Source organism: Trichosurus vulpecula, chromosome 1, assembly GCF_011100635.1.
Source record: "Trichosurus vulpecula isolate mTriVul1 chromosome 1, mTriVul1.pri, whole genome shotgun sequence".
NCBI classification, from domain to species: Eukaryota; Metazoa; Chordata; class Mammalia; order Diprotodontia; family Phalangeridae; genus Trichosurus; species Trichosurus vulpecula.
This window is the reverse complement of record NC_050573.1, coordinates 321,958,055-321,979,320: the sequence shown is the minus strand read 5'-3', so window position 1 is coordinate 321,979,320 and position 21,266 is coordinate 321,958,055. Positions and strand designations below refer to the sequence as shown.

General features: G+C 35.3%; 1 pseudogene; it reads left to right on the top strand.

The window, feature by feature from the left end:
• The first annotated feature begins 1,666 nt into the window (after positions 1 to 1,666).
• Positions 1,667 to 19,502, top strand: LOC118837767 (annotated as a pseudogene).
• The last annotated feature ends 1,764 nt before the right edge of the window (positions 19,503 to 21,266 follow it).

The window sequence follows — 21,266 nt, the reverse complement described above, 5'->3', positions numbered from 1 at the left end:
TAGAGTTCCATGAAAATTCTAGTGTTTTGACTCAGTTGAAAAGATGCCAGTCATTGAAGATCAAGCTTCTACTTTCCTGTACTTCCATCTCTGTAGGATGTTGACTGGGGATGAGAAATGAATGAAAAGTTGTTTCTGCTTGCTGACACTAAATGGTAGAATGAGAAAAAAGGCAGTGGTGAATGTCTGTGTTTGTGTGTGTGTGTGTGTGTGTGTGTGTGTGTGTATGAGTGTGTGTGTTGGTAGATACTGCAGTATCAGAAGGGGAACTGTTGTGTGGATCCCACAGCAAAAAAAGAAAAAAAAAAACATGATGAGTTGTGTGTTCTGGTAGAGAATGAAGACTGGTGGGAAGCAGATGCTGAGTTAGTGAGTTAGGGATTAATTAGTACCCTTCTCTGATATAAATTCATCTGATTGTTAATTTTTTGGGGGGATCTTAGCCCATGGAGACAGTATCTGTAGCTTAAACTAGTGAACATAATTCTGATTTTGGAGATACTTGAGTGGTTGAGGGAGTCAGAGAAAATATCTTATCCCCTGATTTGTTAGTCACATTGGGTCAGAAGAAGTCCATTCCATACTGTATTATACTGATAACATTGCTTCTTTTTCTACCATCATTAATCTTCACCTGGAAGGCGTTTATAACTTTGTTTTCAGGATTTCCATATATTAATATATTTTCTTTATACCCAAATCTGCTCTGCCCTCCTCCCTACCCCATATCTATTATGTTCCCTTTGAATACATGATTTAATTTCAGAATGATTTTCTAGGTGCTATGGATTTCATTCAACAAAGTATATTATCTATGGTTATATTTGCCTCCTTGAATTAGAAAGTTTCATTCACATATATGTTACTCATGCTTTCTGAATTTGGGTATAGATGGTTGAAGCCATTCTGTTTTACTGCTGACTCCTTTCTTGAATTTTATCATCCATGAATTTCATGTGTCTCTACTGCTGGTCTTTTCCCAATATCATGAGTGTTTATCATAGCATCTACTATGGTTGATATACATAGTTTTCTTCCTCCCTTTCTTTTCAGTTTAAAAACATTTCATCTATAAACGTATAACACTATTATTACTTTATATGCTCATCATTATGTCTGAAGTACTCATAGTTTTTGCAGGATAAAATTAGAATACTTTCAAGCTACTGAAATAAAATACTTTAATGATATACTAAAACTCACCTTAGTTGTCACCTGCTCTTTATTTATACTGGCAAGAATTATTTAACATAAACATATATGCTTATAACATGTAAATAATATACACACAATATGTATATGTAGTTTTCACATAAGCACACCTATATAATGGTTAAAAGGCTTTTTGAAAGAAAATGGATTCTAAATATTTAATATTTCACACAATGATAATGCTGAAGATTACACGATAAAATGAATCAAAATTACAATGATTGAATATCATTGGCATAATAAAGACTTCTTATGTTGATGTTTATATAATGTCAAGTTAAATTTGTGTTGTAAGATTGCACATGCCTATTATTTTATAGAAATTACAATCAAATCCATAATATGTTGAGGAATGAAATGTGTGGACTTTATCCTGCTTTTCTCTCCTAATCATAAGTGTATTCTTCCCTTCAGAAATTGTTCTTTAAAATCTTGTGAGGATGAAAGGTAACCCATGATTTTTGAAGGTCATAGGTCTAGAGCTAAAAGGTATGTTAAGTAAATCCAGTCTGGCATACTTATTTTACAGATAAGGAAACTGAGTCCCAGAGAAGTGATATGAATTATCCAGTTTGCCCCAGGTAGTAAATGGCAGATATGAGATTTCAATTTAGATCCTGTGAAATTAAGTTTAGCACTCACAGTTCAGCAATCTTTCCAGAGCACCATCTTCTCTCTTATATAAAGATAAACTAGCAGAACACAAGCCTAGGAAAATTCTGCCCAACAAGATTAGTTCCACTCTCTTAAGTCCAACTTATAAAACAATCATTCACTACAGAGTTGACTATGAGGTGATGATGTTGTTTCTTTTGTCTATAGAGATTCACGTAAGAGAATGAAATATAAAATAGCTTTCACTCTATACCCTACTTCTACTTTATCCATGTGGGTGGCTGATTGAGGAGGCAAATAGGTGGATAGGAGATGTAGTCAAGAAAAACCCAGTTCTTATATCATCTACAAAAATTAATTTAATTAATATGAATCTCTTAATGTGAGATCTTTGGTCACTGATCAGTGAGTTGGAAGAACTTATATACATTATATTAATATTTTCCCTATAACTAAAATAAGACATAAAAAACATTGAAACTAAATGATTGGGTATCTTACAAGTGTTCTTCAGTGAGATGAATGACAGACCTGAGAAAATGTACATCAAATATGTATAACAGATAGACAGTGAATGGGGCACCAAGTTGAATAAGTGGGGAGAGAAGAATGAGTGTGATTAGGAATTTCTCCAGTGTTTTTAGGTGCCACATTTCATTCTTTGGCTCAAAAGCCTATATGTTTAAAATTAAGTTTCTCCCTGTGATGCTATCTCTCTGTGAATACTGGATCACCATGACCTTAGAAGTATCACAATTGTAGGCAACTCAAAGACAATGAGAAAAATTCTTGTTAATTTATTTTCTAGGAAAAGAGTTAGTACCTTATCTGTGGGCCAACTGGAAGAAGACACAAAACCACAAAAGAATAGTTAAGAAGCCTCTGGCTTCCATGTTGATAGAAACAGAATGAAAAAGGGTAGAGCCTTGAAGATTCTGTTGTACTGTTTAACAGATAAAGAGAGAATGATGGTTTTCTAATAAAACCCCTGTATTTAAGCCCCAAACTTAAGATATAAAGAAAATATCAGTACCATACCTCATGAATTGTTGTTGCTGTTGATTCATTTTAGTCATATCTGACTCTTCATGACCCTATATACAGTTTTCTTGACAAAGATACTTGAGTGCATTGCCATTTCCTTCTCCAGTTTATTTTATAGGTCAGGAAATTGAGACAAACAGGTGTAAGTACAATGCAGTTTGCAGCTACTTTGAAGGTATAACGGTAATAACACCAGCACACAGTAGGGCTGCTAGCACAGGCTCTTTGATGTGCTTTTCTAAGGAAAGCACCTTTAAGGGGTTTACAATTTCACTTTAATTATGCATATATCATTCACTTAGTTTAGGGGAAAAATTCAGCACCCTGAACTTCAGAGAAAACACAAATAGAAATTACAGGCAGAAATTATATAAACAGAGCAAATAACACAAATCAGCAAACAAGGCTTCTAGATGTCTGTCCATAGCAATACATACATAGTTACCAGAGAGAGAAGTCCCAACACCTGGGTTTTCACAGCTGGGGGCCTCCTTAACATCTACCCAGAGTCTCATCTGGCGAAATCACAGGAACTCTCTTCCAATGAGTGAGCCTATAGGAAAATGCTAACCTACGAGTGTGTGTGTGTGTGTGTGTGTGTGTGTGTGTGTGTGTGTGTGTGTGTGTATGTTTCTTCAGGGTCAGGGGGTGTCACAACCATGTGACTCAAACTCATGTGAATTAGGCTTTCTTGTGACTCAAGCAGGTCATCAAAGACTTTTGATTCAACAAAAGACTCTTGATTCAAACAAAGGCAGGGATCCATCAAAGACATTTGATTACTTTAGTGCTGAGAAGCACTCCAAAAGATAAAACAGGCAAAAAGCCCACTTTTCATGCCATTACAACAGGGTAAAGTAACTTGTCCAGGGTCTCACAGCTAGTAAATGTCTGAGACTTCAGATTTGAACTCAATGTCTGAATTCAGGTCTTCCTGACTTCAGGCCTGGTAAACTATTCACTGTACCACATAGTAGACTCATACCTTGTGAATTATAACTTGAAATAATCTGAAAAGATTCTCTCCCCTTTCTTTTTCCAAAGTGAAAGTTGTTATTGTTGAAATTCCATCCTACTAGGAAACAAAACATTTCCTTTCAATTCAGTTAACACGACTCATTGGACCCTAGTGTCATTCTGCCTGGAGATGTCTGGGGGAAGCCTGTGGTACTATGTCTTCCCTCACCCCAATTCTAAACAGCTAGAGGTAATAATGACTATTTGTAACATATTATATTGCTGATCATGGCTGAGCATACAAGTTCTTAATAATTGGTAGACTCGAGATTTTAAAAGAGGCATATAGATACTATAATGCATATAGTGCTGGACTTAGGTTCAGGAAAAAATGAGTTTGAATCCTGCCTGAGAAAGTTAACAGTTGTTTAATTCTGGACAAGTCACTTAATCTCTTAGAGTCTTAATGTCTTCATCTGTGAAATGGAAAAAATAAAAGCATCTAACTCTTAGGGTGGTGGGAAACTCAAATGAAGTCATTCATTTGAATTGCTTAAGAAATCTTTAAGTGCTTTATAAATGAAAGCATAATAATGATTGCTGTTGTTGCTGTTGTTGTTGCAAAAAGAACTCCCTAGGTAACATAATCCTCTAAGGATGTGTGGGGGAAAAACCAGATAAGATTAAACAATGTGGGAGAACCAATATGCAAAAGAAGAGGGAATACTCCCACTGCAGAAATCACATATCCATCATTATATGTTGGCATTATAGATAACACCAATAATTATATAGTGCTTTCAAGTTTGTACAGCACAGTGAATATAAGGCAGGCACTCAAACACCATATTGCTCTTCCTCACTATCATTATAATTTAGTTAAATGGTCTTCCTTTAAAATAATTCACTAATAAACAATTTCTATTAAAAAGATTTATTTATCTATTTCTATTGATATAAAAGGCTGGCCCACTTTCCTTCTGCCTTATTCTTTCAGTGGTTTCCAAAGAAATGTTTAAAGGTAAATTGATGATACATAAGGAGACAGGAGGCTTTCTACAAATAGACACAGAAAAGATGCAACTTGAAAAGGATATCTTTTTGAGTGGTTATGACTAGTGATTGAATCTCTTCCTGGAAAAAGAAATCCAGTGATTTTGATAAAGAAAATCCTGACTAGTCTTTTTGCCAATCTCCATTTCTTTTCTTTCTTTCCTTGAGAGATTCTACTTTTTTCACCACCATGCCAAACCCTTACTCTTTGATTTCTGCAAACATAAGGAAATCTGAGATTGGTATCTTATTATGAGAGAAACTAGAAAGGATGGAATATATGCTAAAATGCAAAATAAAGACACCTGCTTGCATTTAAAAGTTTTTAGAAATATGAGAGAATCAAAGAGTTATTGTCGCTAAAATATAATGTTTGTAGTATAAGAGGTAGCAAGTCAGAGGACAAGAGTATAGAGCTTGAAGTCAAGAAGACTTGACTTCGAATCCTGATTCTAACAATTAATATCTACTTGGCCATAGATAATACTAGGAAGAAAAAAATTTATGCACAGCTTTGGGCTCTGCAAAGCCCTTTACATTTGTTATCTCATTTGATCCTCACAACAGCTCTATGAGGAAGGTACCATTTTTAACTCTTTTACAGATGAGGAAATAAAGGCTGAAAGAACTCAAGTTATTTGCCTGGTTGCAACACTAGTAAATGTTTGAAGTACAATTTGAACTCAGATCTTTCTCATCCCAGGCCCAGCATTAACTTTTAGTCTGTTTAACCTGTTTAGTCTCTTTAGTCTGTTTAACCATAGGCAGATTCTAATCTGTTTTGGTGGAAGGAGATTCTAATGTTAACTTCCTTACTTTCCAGTATCCAATATGAATATTCACTTAAAGTGCAACCTAAGGTTAGTTAACAGGGAATGAAATGAGAATGTTTTAACAAAAAGTGATAGAAAAGCAGCCATATCTAAACAAATGTAGAATGAATGGGGAAGAAACCAGTCAATCTTCATTGTCAATAGAACAGCTCAGAGAGCATTTACAAATACTAATCATTCTACATCACCTACATCCATTCACTCATATGTGAATTGAACAAAGAACAAGATTGTGGCTATCAACTCAATCACTTTGCATTCTGGTAGAGAAAAAAGAGTATTATTCAAATTAATATGGGGAGACAGCATAATGGAGTGGAATGAATGCTGTGTTTGGAAATAGAGATTACATTCTATGTCTGACTCTGCATATAATGTATATGACTTAGGGAAAGTTCTACAATTTCTCTGGGTACTTTTACCCCATATATAATATGAGCACAGTGCATGGGATGATGGAAAAACACTGGACTGAAGTCAGAGGACCTGGTTTCAAGTCCCATTTCTGCTACATACCAACTGTGTGAACTGGCACAATTCACTTATCCTTTTTGGCACAAGCTTCCTCATGTGTACAGTAAGGTAATCACAGTAAACTCTTAGGTCTATTCCAGTTCCAAACTGATAATAATTAAATGTTAAAGGAAAATTGAGAGAGCTAATGCAAAAAGAATTCCTAGTAAATTAGTAAAGACTATTGGTAAGAATGAAATTGAATGTGGGGGATTTGGTATTTTAAAAAGTAGAAAATGAAAGAATTCTGGGAAGATGGTAGATAGGTCAGAAAATTCCAAGCTCTCCATGTTTCCCCAACAAAAGAGATAAAGTAACACCTCAGGGTGAACATCGAGCAGTAAGAATAAACAAGAGTAAGAGGAGAACAGGGGTCCCCCTGGGATAATCAGAAAAGATGTGAAGAAAAATCCCAGGACAAGATTTTGTCCCCGGGAAGAGTAAATACCTTCAGTCTAGTTCTGCTTCAACAAGTGGTGAGCCCTGGGGTTGGAAGGCAGCCTCAGCCCCAGCCATAGGAATTTTTACCACCCAGAAAAGTGAGGGGAGTTGGACATCTATACCAGAGCAGATTGAGGGAACCTTTGCTGACAAGGAACCTCAGACCTAGATATGCTGTGGAGACATGGTCCTGGGTGAGAAGAAAATATCAAACACCAGGTGCAGAAGCAGTGGTACAAGACACCACTGTCTGTGGTTACTTACAGAAAGTTGGAGGTCTTAGTTTCAGTCATAGGCCAGAGGAGAGAACTGAAAGACTATGTGATGCTGGAGACTCCATGCCCCATACGCCAGGACTATAGATGATTAAAAAAAATAAGCTGCTACTAATTTAAAAAAAAAATAGCAGGGAATGGAGAAAGCATACAACCGTAGAAAGTTACTAAGGGAACAGAAAAAAAAACCTGGGTTCATCTTCAGAGGAGGACATTGAAGGCAAGAAAACTTTTTCTACATGAATGATCAATGTGAAATGGTTGCCAGCCCCAAAAGAATTCATAGAATAACTTTAAAAAAGACTTTAAAAATCGAATGAGAGAGATTAAAGAACAATCCAGGAAAAACAAGAAAATGATGAAAAGAAATTCAGTCAACTCCAAAAGGAGAGCCAGAATCTTAAGGAAGAAAATGACTCCTTGAAAATCAGAATTGGGCAAGGGGAAGCCAGCAAAGTCATGAGAGACTAAGAAATAAAATAAAACATGAAGAATGAAATAATAGAAAAGGATGTGAAACATCTCATAAGGTAATGTAGAAATAAAATGCAAGTTGGAGAGACAGAAGCCTCTGACCCAACTGATTTCTATCTTGCAGTTTCACTGAGCATATTGAAGAAAGTAAGATGAGATAGCCAACATTTATTAATATAAAATAAGTCTGGAAAGGGAGATCAGAGTGAAAGTTGTAGGTGGTCATGGAAATGTATTTCCCTATTACTTAGTGAGTAATAAGGATTCAGGGAAGGTTTTGGGTGGGGCAAAGGGGTAGTATAGCATATTCTATATTCATGGAAGTTTATTTTTGGCAGAAGTATGAAGACAGTTTTGGAGGCTATCACAAGAAATGAATGGTAATAAGACTTCATTAGGGTAGTGGCAATAGAGACAAGTAGGAAGGAATGGATACAGAAGAATTTGTGGCAGTGTAATTCATAAAACTGTACCTTATAAATGATAGTTGAGATAGAGAAAGAAAAAAAATTAAGAGTTCAAACTTTATAACATGGAAAATAGGTGAATAATGTTAGTATTGTCAGAAATAGTGTAGTAGGAGCAAGAGGTTAGGGAGAAATTATACTGAGGTTGGAATTGTTTCTCAGGCAATGAAATGGGTGATGGATATGGAGTCAGAGGGCCTGCATTCAACTTCTATATTTGCCACTTACTATCTTGGTGATACTGGGAGATTCATTCATCTTCTCTGGGCCTGTTTTCTCATCTGTAAAATGAAATGATTAGATTTAATGGCCTCAAAAATAGCCATTCCAGATCTAATATCTATGATCCTATGTTGATTGTGAAGTGATTATGGGTATGTAGACAGTAATAAATGTTGTTGTGGATATCAGAGGTGGGTTCCACTCAAAGTTAAGCAACATTGAGTGTCTAGTTAATAACAGAGAGAGTGACATTAGTTTAGTAAATGAAATCCATTCATACTTAAATGTCTTTTTGTGACTATCCACTTCTTTTTGATTAAGCTAGTATTTTATTTTAATTCATTTTAAGTATATGTACAGTATGCAATCTGTTATTTCTTATATTAAAAGCGTATAGAAGCAAGAGTGCCTATTTTTCAGGGATATAATATGAATGAATAATAGGAATGAATAATGAGTCATATTGATGTGGTTGAGAAGAAAAAAAAATATTCACAATATAAGTACAATATAAGTAAAAGTATAGGTTCTCTTTTTAATTTTTATTTTTTACTACTTTTGTTGGTAAAGACATGTTTTCATACCACTGTAAAACAGGTTACCTTTAATATCATGTGTAAGATAATAGCATCATTAACTATAATATAATTCCATGTGTAAAATACTAATGACACAATTAAATTTATTATACATGCTCTCATATGGCAGCTGAGGTACTACAAAGAGGTCTGGGCAGAGAGTCAGGAAAGTCCTGGGTTTGAATCAGACCATCATCATTCTCTCCCTATATAAGATCATACACTGTAGAACTAGTGCTGGAAGAAACACCACGGAATTACAATCTACCCCTCTCATTTCATTTTTTTCTTAATAACTTTTATTATTTAACATTTTAGTTTTTAACATTGATTTCCACAAGATATTGAGTTACAAATTTTCTCCCCATTTCTACCCTCCCTCCCACTCCAAGATGGTATATACTCTGATTGCCCCATTTCCCAGATAGCACTCCCTTCTGTCACCCCACTCCTCCCATCCCCTTTCCTCTTACTTTCTAGTAGGGCACAGTAGATTTCTATGCCCCATTGCCTGTATATCTTATTTCCTATTTGCATGTAAAAAACTTTTTTTTTGAACATCTGCTTTTAAAACTTTGAGTTCCAAATTCTCTTACCTCTTCCCTTCCTGCCCACCCTCCCTAAGAAGGCAAGCAATTCAACATCAGACTAACATGTATCATTATGTAAAACACTTCCACAATACTCATGTTGTAAAAGACTGACTATATTTCCCTCCATCCTATCCTGCCCCCCTTTATTCAGTTTTCTCCCTTGACCCTGTCCCTTTTCAAAAGCATTTGTTTTTTATTACCTCCTCCCCCTACCTGCCCTCCCTTCTATCATGCCCCATTTTTATCTCCTTTCCCCTACTTTCCTGTGGGGTAAGATACCCAATTGAGTGTGTTACTCCCTTCTCAAGTCAAATCTGATGAGAGCAAGATTCACTCATTCTCCCTCACCTGCCCCCTCTTCCCTTCCAACAAAACTGCTTTCTCTTGCCACTTTTATGTGAGATAATTTGCCTCATTCTGTCTCTCCCTTTCTCCCTCTCTCAATATATTCTTCTCTCACCCCTTAATTTTATTTTATTTTTAAATATCATCCCTTCATATTCAACCCACCCTGAGCCCTCTGTCTCTACATGCATATGTATATATATATATATATATATATATATATATATATATATATATATATATATATATTCTCTTTAACTACCCTAATACTAAGAAAAGTCTCATAAATTGTACACATCATCTTTCCATGTAGGAATGTGAACAAAACAGTTCAACCTTAGTAAGTCCCTCATGATTTCTCTTTCTTGTTCACCTTTTCTTGCTTCTCTTGATTCTTGTGTTTGAAAGTCAAATTTCTATTCAGCTCTGGTTATACTCAGTTTTGGTGGATAGGCGATTCTTGGTTTTAATCCTATCTCCTTTGACTTCTAGAATATATTCCAAGCCCTTTGATCCAATAATGTCGAAGCAGCTAGACATGTTATCCTGATTGTGTTTCCACAATACTCAAATTGTTTCTTTCTGGCTGCTTGAAGTATTTTCTCCTTGATCTGGGAACTCTGGAATTTGGTGACAATATTCCTAGGAGTTTTGTTTTTGGCATCTTTTTCAAGAAGCAATCTGTGGATTCTTTCAACTTCTATTTTGCCCTCTGGTTCTAGAATATCAGGGCAGTTCTCCTTGATAATTTCTTGAAAGATGATTTCTAGACTCTTTTCTAATCATGGCTTTCAGTTAGTCCAATCACTTTTAAATTATCTCTCCTGGATCTATTCTCCAGGTCAGTGGTTTTTCCAATGAAATATTTCACATTGGCTTCCATTTTTTCATTCCTTTGGTTCTGTTTTATAATTTCTTGATTTCTCATAAAGTCATTAGCTTCCACTTTCTCCAATCTAGTTTTTAAGGTAGTATTTTCTTCAGTGGTCTTTTGGGCCTTCTTTTCCATTTGGCTAATGCTGTCTTTCAAGGCATTCTTCTTGTTGCCTTTTTGGAGCTCTTTTGCCACTTGAATTAATCTATTTTTAAGAAGTTATTTTCTTTGATATCTTTTTGGGTCTCCTTTAGCAAGTCCTCAACTTGTTTTTCATGACTATCTTGCATCACTCTCATTTCTCTTCACAATTTTTCCTCTACTTCTCTTACTTGCTTTTCCAAATTCTTTTGGAGCTCTTCCATGTCCTGAGACCAATTCATATTTTCCTTGGAGGCTTTTCATGTAGGCTCTTTGACTTTGTTGACTTCTAGTTGTTTGTTTTGATATTTATCTCCAAAAAAATATTCTTGAGTCTGAGTCTTAGTCTGAGTCTTTTTTACCTTCCTGGCCATGTTCCCAGCCAACTACATGACCTTTGAGCTTTTTGTTAGTGTATGACTGCTTGTAGAGTAGAGAGTGCTTTGTCGCAAGCTTTATGGCCTGCACTGCTGTTTTCAGAGCTGCTTCTGCTCCACTGTCACTGCAAGCTCTGCCACAGCAGTGCTCCTTCTTCCCCAAGAACTTCCAAACAGGATAGAGACCCAGATGCAAGCAGGGTAAAGCTGCCTCTGCACCAGCAAAGAGCTCCTTGCACTCCTGCTCTGATCCACTGCTTGATACCTCCCACCATGTGAGCCTGGGATTCAGGAAGCAGCTGATGCTTCCTGCTGCTGCTGCCACCACCCCTGTGCCACCTCTGCCATCCCCAGGGCTGGGGCGAGACCATTCTCTAACCCAATCCAGCAATTTTCCCACTAACCAGTTCCATGATCTTTGGCATTTGTGGGTTGAGAAGTCTAGTAACTGCCACAGCTCAATGATTCATGACCCTAAGGCCTGCTCTGGCCAACTTTTGGTCAGTCTGTCCCGGCATGGCCCAAGCTGGGATGCTCTCCACTCCCAGGACCATGTGATAAACCCTTTCCAGCAACCATCCAGGTGCTCCTGGGCTGGAGACCTGTTTCCTTCTGCTATTCCGGGGGTTCCACAGCTCTAGAATTTTTTTCAGAACCACTTTTATAGGTGTTTGGAGGGATTTGGGGGAGAGCTTAAGCAAGTCTTTACTTTTCAGCTGCCATCTTGGCTCCACCCAGAGTATAAGTTCTCTTAACTGTGCTTTTAAGAACAGAAATAAGTGTTTCAAAAGGAAACTCTAGTGATTTTGGATGCAAGCTATTGCTTCCTTCTAATGTGACCATATTTTCCTCAGAAACTATTTCCATTGGTTAGCATGTTCCAATTTATCTTTGCTAATCTAATGTGATCAGTTTTCCAAAATATTAATCTATTAGCATGCAATTTAGACCACCAAAAGAGCTTCTCATTCACAGTTTTCACTATAGCCTTTATTACTATACTTACACTATTATATCTAGCTAGGTGAACTAATCAATTAATGTTAGGTAACAAATGACATCAATTTTCAAGATCTGGTTACTTCAAGGAGATAAAGTTTTGGAGAGTAAGGGCAATTCTAGGACATCTTTCAGCCATGTTTAAGGACTGATATAAGTTGAGGTATAAGTTGAAGTAACACTAACATGTGGGTTTATCCAATGTACTTTTTATTTAAATATTTAAGCTTTAAGGTCTCACCCTCTCTCTATAACATAATTTCTAAGGACAATGAATTTTCCATTTTTGTGTCTTATCCCTAGCACCAAATAGTGTGTCCCATATAGTAGGGACTTAATAAGTGCATTTTGATTAAGATGAACCAATTCATGGGGATTCATTAAATCATGTATTTAAATTATCAATTTATTGGTATGACATGTAAACAAATAAAGTGTAATAAGAGAAATACTTTGAGTCAAATAATATAATACTTTTGTCATGTGGTAAACAGACATAAGCTTTTCTACCGACATTTACTACGTACTAAGTATATGCCAGGCACTGTGCTAACCCCTGGGATTGCAACGAAAAGGGAAAGCAAAGAGCAGTGCCTGTCTTCAAGAGTTCTCAGCCTAACATAAGAGACCCAATGAAAACAACTTTGTACTATATGTTTGTGTGTATGTATATACACTTGTGTGCATATCTATCTATAGATATAGATGGATACATGGATAGATAGATAGATAGAAAGAAAGAGAGAGAAAAAGAAAGAAAGATAATAAATCTCTCTATAGTTGTTTTTTGTCATTCACACTTAAAGAGGTTCAATGACATCACGTAGTTGGGGCCAAAGTATAGTGTGTTCAACTGTGGCTGATCAGTCCAATGAAAATTCCGAAAGTTCTACTGCAGGTTAGCACAAATAATTCATTTGAACATTTGGGGTGGAGATATCTCTAGATCTGTGAATTTCATGTTTCCTTTGTGCTGCTGTGATTCAGTTTTGCTCATAGAATGTAGCACCTTTTTTGATGTAGGCACATCATGTTGGGTTGTCCTGTGCCAGAATCTCCCATGTCTCACAACCAATATTAAAAATCTTCCCAGAGACCCTGATATTGTCCTCATTTATCTTCTTCTGATCTCTGTGAGGTCTTGGCTTATATGAATTCTCTGTAAAACAGTCTTTTAGGTAAAGGTGAGTTTGACACTCTGACTATGTGGACAACATATTGGAGACGAGCTCCCTGCAGTAGAGTTAAATGTTTGTCAATTCAGCAAAAGAGAGGGTCTCATTATCTGGTACCTTATCCTACAAGGTAATCTTCAGAATCTTTCTGAGACAATTCAAATGGAAGCAATTCAATTTTCTGGTATAGTACTGGTATGAGGTATAGGTTTCACATGTATGCAACAATCAAGTCAGGACAATAGGACAGTAGACCTTCACTTTGGTATATAGCCTAATACCTCTTCTCACATACAGAAATACATGTGTGTATGCATGTGCATACATATACACACATATGCAAACATGTATATATGTGCATCTCTACATACATGTGTATGGACTGTTTGCATGAACATATATGCAAATAGGTGCATACATACAGTATGTAGGGCCTAATCTCAGAGGGAACAAACTATTTTTAAAATGAAGGGGCTTGTGTGAGTCCTGAGGGAAGCAAAGAGATGAGAGAAAGGAACACACACAGAGACAGAGGTACAGAGACAGAGATAGAGAGAGATAGAGACAGAGAGAGTACATAACTAGTTTTCATGAAAATAGTAAAATTGTTTTTGAAGTGAGCTTTTAAAGATTAAATGGAAGTGATCACATATTCTTCCATTAATAAGAAATAGTTCTTACAGAATATAGAATTTTAGCTGATTCTGGAAGGAAGCCAGGAAAACCAGTAAGGAGAGATGAAGAGGGAGAGTGTCACAGACATGAAGGAAAGTAAAAAATACACAGTTTGAATCATTATGACTGAGGTCATTGTATTATATTCTAAAATTAATAAGAATATATGTGTTTTATGGTTATTTCAGCCTATAGTATATCATTTATCTGGCATTGCTTATATTAAAATTATATATAAATAATATCATTATCATTGATTGACATTATTGACTATGAATGAATAAGAATATCAACAATAAGAAAAGCCATTCTGATATAGTTGTGAAGAAAAAAAAGTTTAGCCTCAGTGTAATTAGTCAAGTAGATATAGGGGTGGGACATACAGCCTATAGCATTACAAACTCCAGATATATTTTGAAACCATTTATGTGAAGGGACATTTTGGATTTATCTGACTTAGGTCACAATTGCATAAGTTTTGCATAGTGCAAGGTATCATATTATTTTTCCCAAAATATTTTGTCTATGCCTTTTAAATTGTTTGCGTGTTATCTATCTAATTAGACAGACACATTACAGAACATTTAAATGAATGAGTTCATCATAACCAATAAGCATTTATTAAACTCCTCCTATATAATGGAGATAAAAAAACACAAATAGAAGAATAGGCAATCAAACTCATCTCTCTATCTATTTATCTAATCTCTCTCCACACTTACAAGCATGTGTGAATAGACAGACAGGTAGGTAGACAGAAAGATAGATAGACCAACATATAGATAGACAGATGGAGAGATAGAGAGAGAGAGAGAGACAGACAGAGAGAGAGAGAGAGAGAGAGACAGAGAGACAGAGAGACAGAGAGACAGACAGAGACAGAGAGAGAGACAGAGATGACATGCACATAGTGAAGATGATGAGAGGGTCAAATATTTAGAGCTGAAAATGACCTTAAAAGCTATTGAATATAAAAAGAACATTTCTAGTTAAATAGCTCTTTAAGGTTTGCAAAGTGCTTTTCTCAAATGAATCCTTTAAGGCAGGTAGTATGAACATTAATATTCCCATTTATAGATAAAGAAACTTATATCCTATGATTAATCAATTGATTTATGTCCTACAGCTTTAAGTCTAAAACTAACCCAGACAATGCTTTTTTCACTACCCTCAAGCTTATTCTATTACAAGTAACCATCATTTTATTTCAGCTCAATTTGCACATTCACATTCTTTTCCTTGATGTAACTTTAATATACCTGTATACACATAGATTTCTAAAGTTACTTGTAATACTGTAGCATTTAATTGTTTAAGGCTTTCTTTTTCTTCAACTGTGCTTCAATATAGCTGCCATAATCTAATTTTGTTGAAATCACTTGAAAATATTGCCATAATTTGACTTTCAATGTCTAACTCAAGGATTAAAAATTCACCCCAAATGACAACAATAACAACAACAGCAAACAGTATCCAAGAAAAGAACTGGCTCATAAATCTATGAAGTTATAAAAAATAAGAAATATGAACATCATTTTTGAAAAGGTAAACCAGATGTGTTCAAATGTATTCATTCATTTGCATATTTGAAAATGATTTCCAGGCTTTACACAATGAAATATTTCAGGTTGTCATTATACAACTTTTATACCACTCTAAAATGTATCTTAAATTTGTTTTAAAGCATAGCTAAACAGAGTTCTTTACAAACTCCAAAATACATGAGAACCTAGAAATCTTTGGCATTGTGCTGAATTATGCTGAATGTGAATTAAAAGAGATGACTTGAAGACATTTTAAGAAGCATAAATGAGAATAGAAAATTTAAGACACAGTGGGGTGTAAGCACAGTTAAAAAGGGCACCCTGGGAGGGTGAATGTCTTACATTCTTACAGCGCTAGACTCTTTGTAACATCTATTCTTGCATTGTCATTTAACGTTGTTTCTGATTATGTTAGATGTCAACATTGTGCTCTATAATTTAGCAGTTCTAAACAAGTAATGCAATGAAAAATAAATTAGAAGCCTTGTATGCTATAAAATGCAGGTTATATCAAGTCATTGAAGTTATGCTTCAAAAAAAAGAGAACAAAGGTTGAAGTCAACATAAGCGTTATTTTGCCATATTTGTCATAGAATAAACTGTATCACGTCCTGCTCTGATAACTTATCATGGTGTTGAAACAAGACTTCTGTCTTAAAGTGAATTATAATAGGGCTCTGGTGATTCTACTTTTTTTTGGAAAAGGCTTTGGCTTGGTCCTAGTAACAGACATTGTACCTCTACAAACCAGACAGCTATGCACAGAGAACCTGCTTATTTTCAGTAGAACATCCAGTAGGTGATGAAAATTTGGGCCATGGCTACTGTAAGGAGGAAGGGAAAATATAAAATTCTTTCCATTCATGAGAAGATAATTTATGCCTCTCCTGGAGCTATGGAAGAGTAGCAGAAAAGAAAGCCCCTCCTTTAGCAAACTAAATCCATTAATTTATGAGTATTTATTTTTTGACCTGATATGTGTAAGGAACTTCCTCTGCCAAAATATTTTGTTTGCAACTTATACTCAGTTTCCTAGGATGTTGAGAGATAAAATGACTTATTCAGAATAATATAGTCATTTTTGTTTGTTAACATAGTTCTTTACTCAAAAATTAGCTGTCTATTCACTGTCCTAAGGTGCCACCACCAGTTTAACTCTTTATACACCACAAGTGTACTTGACTAAAGGTAATTAGTTCATGTATTACTGTGGGAACTGACTGATGTACCTCTTCGCATTCTTGCTATAAAAGAAACCATAAGACACAAGGAAATTGCAGCTAAAACAAAAGTTGCTTCACAAATTCTCCTTGCACAGGTGAATAACATCTCTTTCAGCTAATAGAATTACTTTAAACTTCTACCCTACACCAACAAGAAACATAATTTCATGAGATACTACTATCAAGATAACTGTCAGTTATGTAAAAACATTTGTTTAGAGTATGAGAAAGTAAAGATATTCTACAAAGAAGCCAAAAAGTTCCTCTTAATTAAAACTAAATATAATCAGAATACTGAGTAACTTCCATTTAAAGGTCAATATGAAGTGAAAAATCATTCAAAAATAAGTAATGAGAGGACCAATAGAGTGTTATAGACTACATTGGAGCGTGAAGACATTATTTATTTATGTCTATATCATGAGCTGGAGATATACAAAATATATATATACACATACATATATGTATACATATATATACATGTATATATATATATACAAACTATATAGCAATCTATATGTATACTTTATGTACTTATGTATCTCTCTCTCTCTCAAAGATTTATAACTGTAAGTGACATCAAAATCCATCTAGTAAAAACCTCTCATTTTATATTTGAGGAAACTGAGGCTAGGACATTTAAGTGATCGGCTCTAAATCATACAAAGTATTCACACAGTATGGTACTCAAGATTTTTTTTTCTAATGAAGTTATACCAAATTTATACCAAAACATCCTGTATTAGTATCTAGTAATTTAGTTTATAAAGAATTTATATTTTCTTTTAACATCGTCAACTTTTGTTTCTCTTCTGTGAGTTATTCTTTGAATTGAGCATTTTTACTGTCGGAATTTATTCTTATCTCGCTGTGTTTCTGTCCTTGTCTGTCTCTCTGTCTCTGTTTCTCTCTGTCTGTCTGTATCTCTCTCTCTGCCTGACTGCCTGTTTGACTGACTGCTTCAGTCTTTCTCTGGTTGTTTTTATCTCTGTCTGTCTCTGTTTCTCTCTCTCTCTCTCTCTCGCTCCTCTCAGTTTCTATTTATTTTGAGAAAGCCTGGCATCATGGAAATATTGCTGAACCAGGAGTTATAAAAGAAGTGTTCTCCTCTTTGAATCTTAGCTTACTCATTAGTAATGTAAGGAAGTAGGCCTAAATGACATGGAAGTTTTTTCTAGCTTTAGATTTGTCTATAGTTTTATACAATGACTTTGTTACTTTTTCTCCTTCTCCTTCTCCTTCTTCTCCTCCTTCTCCTCCTTCTTGTTCGTCTTCTTCTTGTTATTCTTCCTCTTGTTCGTCTCGTTGTTGTTGTTGTTGTTGTTGTTGTTGTTGTTGTTCTTCTTCTTCTTCTTCTTCTTCTTCTTCTTCTTCTTCTTCTTCTTCTTCTTCTTCCTTCACTTTCACTTCCACCTTAAGTCCGTTCATAATTTTTAAATTTTAGTTTTCTTTTGAACTATCACAAAATAGATTAATGTTGTTCCATGACACCTGGGGAGTATACAAAATTCTCTTTTTCCATAGGTAATTTGACACTGAAATTTCCATTATTTATGATGCAGACACAGTTTGCAGAAGTAAACCCCTATAGGCAAAAGGACATTACGTGGAAAGAACCAAGGAGGCATTGAAGGAGTTTCTCTATTGTGCTGCATTAAACCCTAGATGAAGATTCTTTGTTCCAATTCAACAAAACTCTCCCAGAAGTCTGATGTCTATCAAAACTCTGATCATTCAGTTTCACATCATGTAATTCATATCCATTTTGAAGATAAAAAAGAAGATTTTTAAAACAGCCCTTTCCAGTGTATCTAGTGCTAGTTTATAGAGAGTGTTTCCCACTGATTTGGAAGATATACATAATTCAAACATCTCTTCCAAGGAAGACAGAGAGACCATGCCTCAAATTGTTCCAAGTGAGAGAGAACCCAGTAATCTGGTAGATCCATAAGACTTGGAATGTTATCTTTGCAGGGGCTTATTCTGTGAACCTGTTACCACACCATGTGGACATACTTTCTCTCCAAAATGTCTTGAGTGCTGCCTTGATTGTATGCCACATTGTCCACTGTGCAAAGAGCTTTCTGAATTTTTGTCAAGCAAAAGTTATTAAAAAAAGAAAAGGACACATTGAAAAAAGAACTAACACTTCACTATTTGCCAGAATAGTTATCGGACAGAAAAAAATAGTTGATGATGATGAAATGAAGGAGTTATCAAATTTAATTAGAGATGTTCCCATCTTTGTGTGCATGGCCTTTCCTACAATCTGTTGTGCACTACATGTCTTTGAATCTCAATATAGTCTTATAATAAGATGTATGGAAACTGGAACCAAATGTTTTGGCATGTGTTTAGCTGATGAGCTTAAAGGGTTTGCTGATTATGGATGAATGTTGGAAATTATGGGTGTCAGATTTTTTTTTCCTGATGGAAGTTCAGTCTTTGATATAGTTGGCATTGGTTGTTACAGAGTCTTAAATCACAGTCTGAGAGATGGGTATAACATTGCGAGCATTGAATACTAAAAATAAAAAGGTAGAGGGACCCAACTATGAAGAACTTGTCCATCTTCATGATTTTGTATATGATCATGCTGTTTCCTGGTTCACTTCTTTTAAGGAGAACATGAAAGCATTTTTTAAGACTTTAATTTAATTAATTAAAATTTTAAATCATTTTAGTCAATGTCAAGCAAAAAATCTGAGTCAAAAAGCAATAATAATGGTCCATCGTTGTATTGCTGGCTCCTGACAGTGTTGCCAGTTGAAACCGGGTTCAATTTGCTATACTTGGTACAGCATCCCTTAAAGAATGTCTCATTGCCAACAGGTGTGTATTAATGTTTGTAACATGTAAAAGACCCACATGACAAGGGCTAATTTATAACCAGAGAACAAATTAAGATCTTTGTCTCTCTCAAGACTGTTGGAAAACCTTATGCTTTTAAGTGTCAAGCACACATAATAGCTATCCATTTTGGTGTGAGAGACGCACTAATTATAGGGTCCCAAAATGGATAATTTATTAAATGTTGAACCTGATAAGTGAAAACATTGTGCCTGCCATCCTGATTGAACCTGAGCCTGTATAATGTAGTTCTGTAGTTATAATGGAGTCCATAGATGTGGAAACAATTTAAGAAAAATTTTTCATAGTAAATGCTTCTAGCCTGTGATACATTATGCTCAAAGCACCAGAACACCCCAAGTGGCTTATGTGAAGTTTGAATTTGATAGGGAAAAAGAACTCCCTTGAGAGTCACATCTCTTGCTAAATTAAGTGTATTTGCCAAAGGGAAACTAAATTTTCATATGGAAGTAGTTTTCCCAGAGCATATTGCTAATACACAATGCTACCATCCTTTTATTGTTTATGAAATATTCTTGTCTGTGAAGTTTGAGTACTTCAGGCATTGTCCAATGAAAGCTATGCTATGTCTACATAAGTGATACCTACTAAATGGAACTGTATATGGAACTTATATTAGTCTCTATTGTTGCAATTTGCATGTTGTGATCAAATGAATATCAAAATACATCTGAAAGAGGTGTACTTTGAAAATAGAAAAACCTCAAAGTAGTGTACCTGGTCAGAAGCTAGCTATTCAACAAGGAATCAACAAGACCAAGGTAATCAACTACATATATAGTGATGTCAAATGTACAACCTATAGGCTAGAGTTGGCTCACTGAGCTTTTAAAAAATATAAGCAACCCTGTTTTATTAATTCACTGGATGATGTATGTTTAGTGAAATATTAGTCTCATAACTCTAGCCAAACATTATATTCGTAAGTAGAAAGTCCATTGACTGATTTGAATTTTACAGCCCTTCACTACTACATGAAAATGTTAAAGGCAACTGTAAAACAGTTTCCCATTTCAATTTAGATTCATGGAAAGTTTACTATTATGTGTGATTGGTGTGGATGTGTAAGCATTCTGTAAGTTTTCCTGTAACACTTAATCTTAACAGCTTAAAAATCTTAACTCTTGTCTTTAGAGGCAGATAGCCTACGATGATCAGAATAGGTATTACCTATTACAGAAAGATGCTTGTATTTGCCGATCTAATACATATTATGTTTGGAACAGTGTGTTAAAAGGGCTATTTTAACCTGTACTGGTGTATTGTTAAAGTATTTTTGTTTAATGTGAAGATCTTTCCCATCCATTAATAGGTCCATGTGACCTGCCTAAGTCACATGGAAGCCTAAGTCACATGAGCCTGGGTCACAAGGGTTGTGATGCCCTCTGACCCTGAAGGAGGGCGTATATATAGTCTGAGGTTAGCATTTTGCTTTGGGGCTCACTCATGGAAAATGTGTTTGTGTGATGTAGCCAAATTAGACTCTGCGTAGCTGTTAAGGAGCTCCCCAGCTTTGAAAAACCCAGATGTTGGTGCTTCTTTCTCTGGTAACTATGTATGTATTGATTGTGTCTAGACAGTTGGAAGCCCTGTCTGTTGGTCTTAGCTGTTTGTATTTGCTCTGTTTATCTAATTTCTGATTGTAATTTCTGTTTGTATTTTCTCTGAAGTTCAGGGTGCTGAATTTCCCCCTGAACTACGTGAAATAGTGAAATATACATATGTGCCCACACACACACACACACATATGCGTAAATATATATAT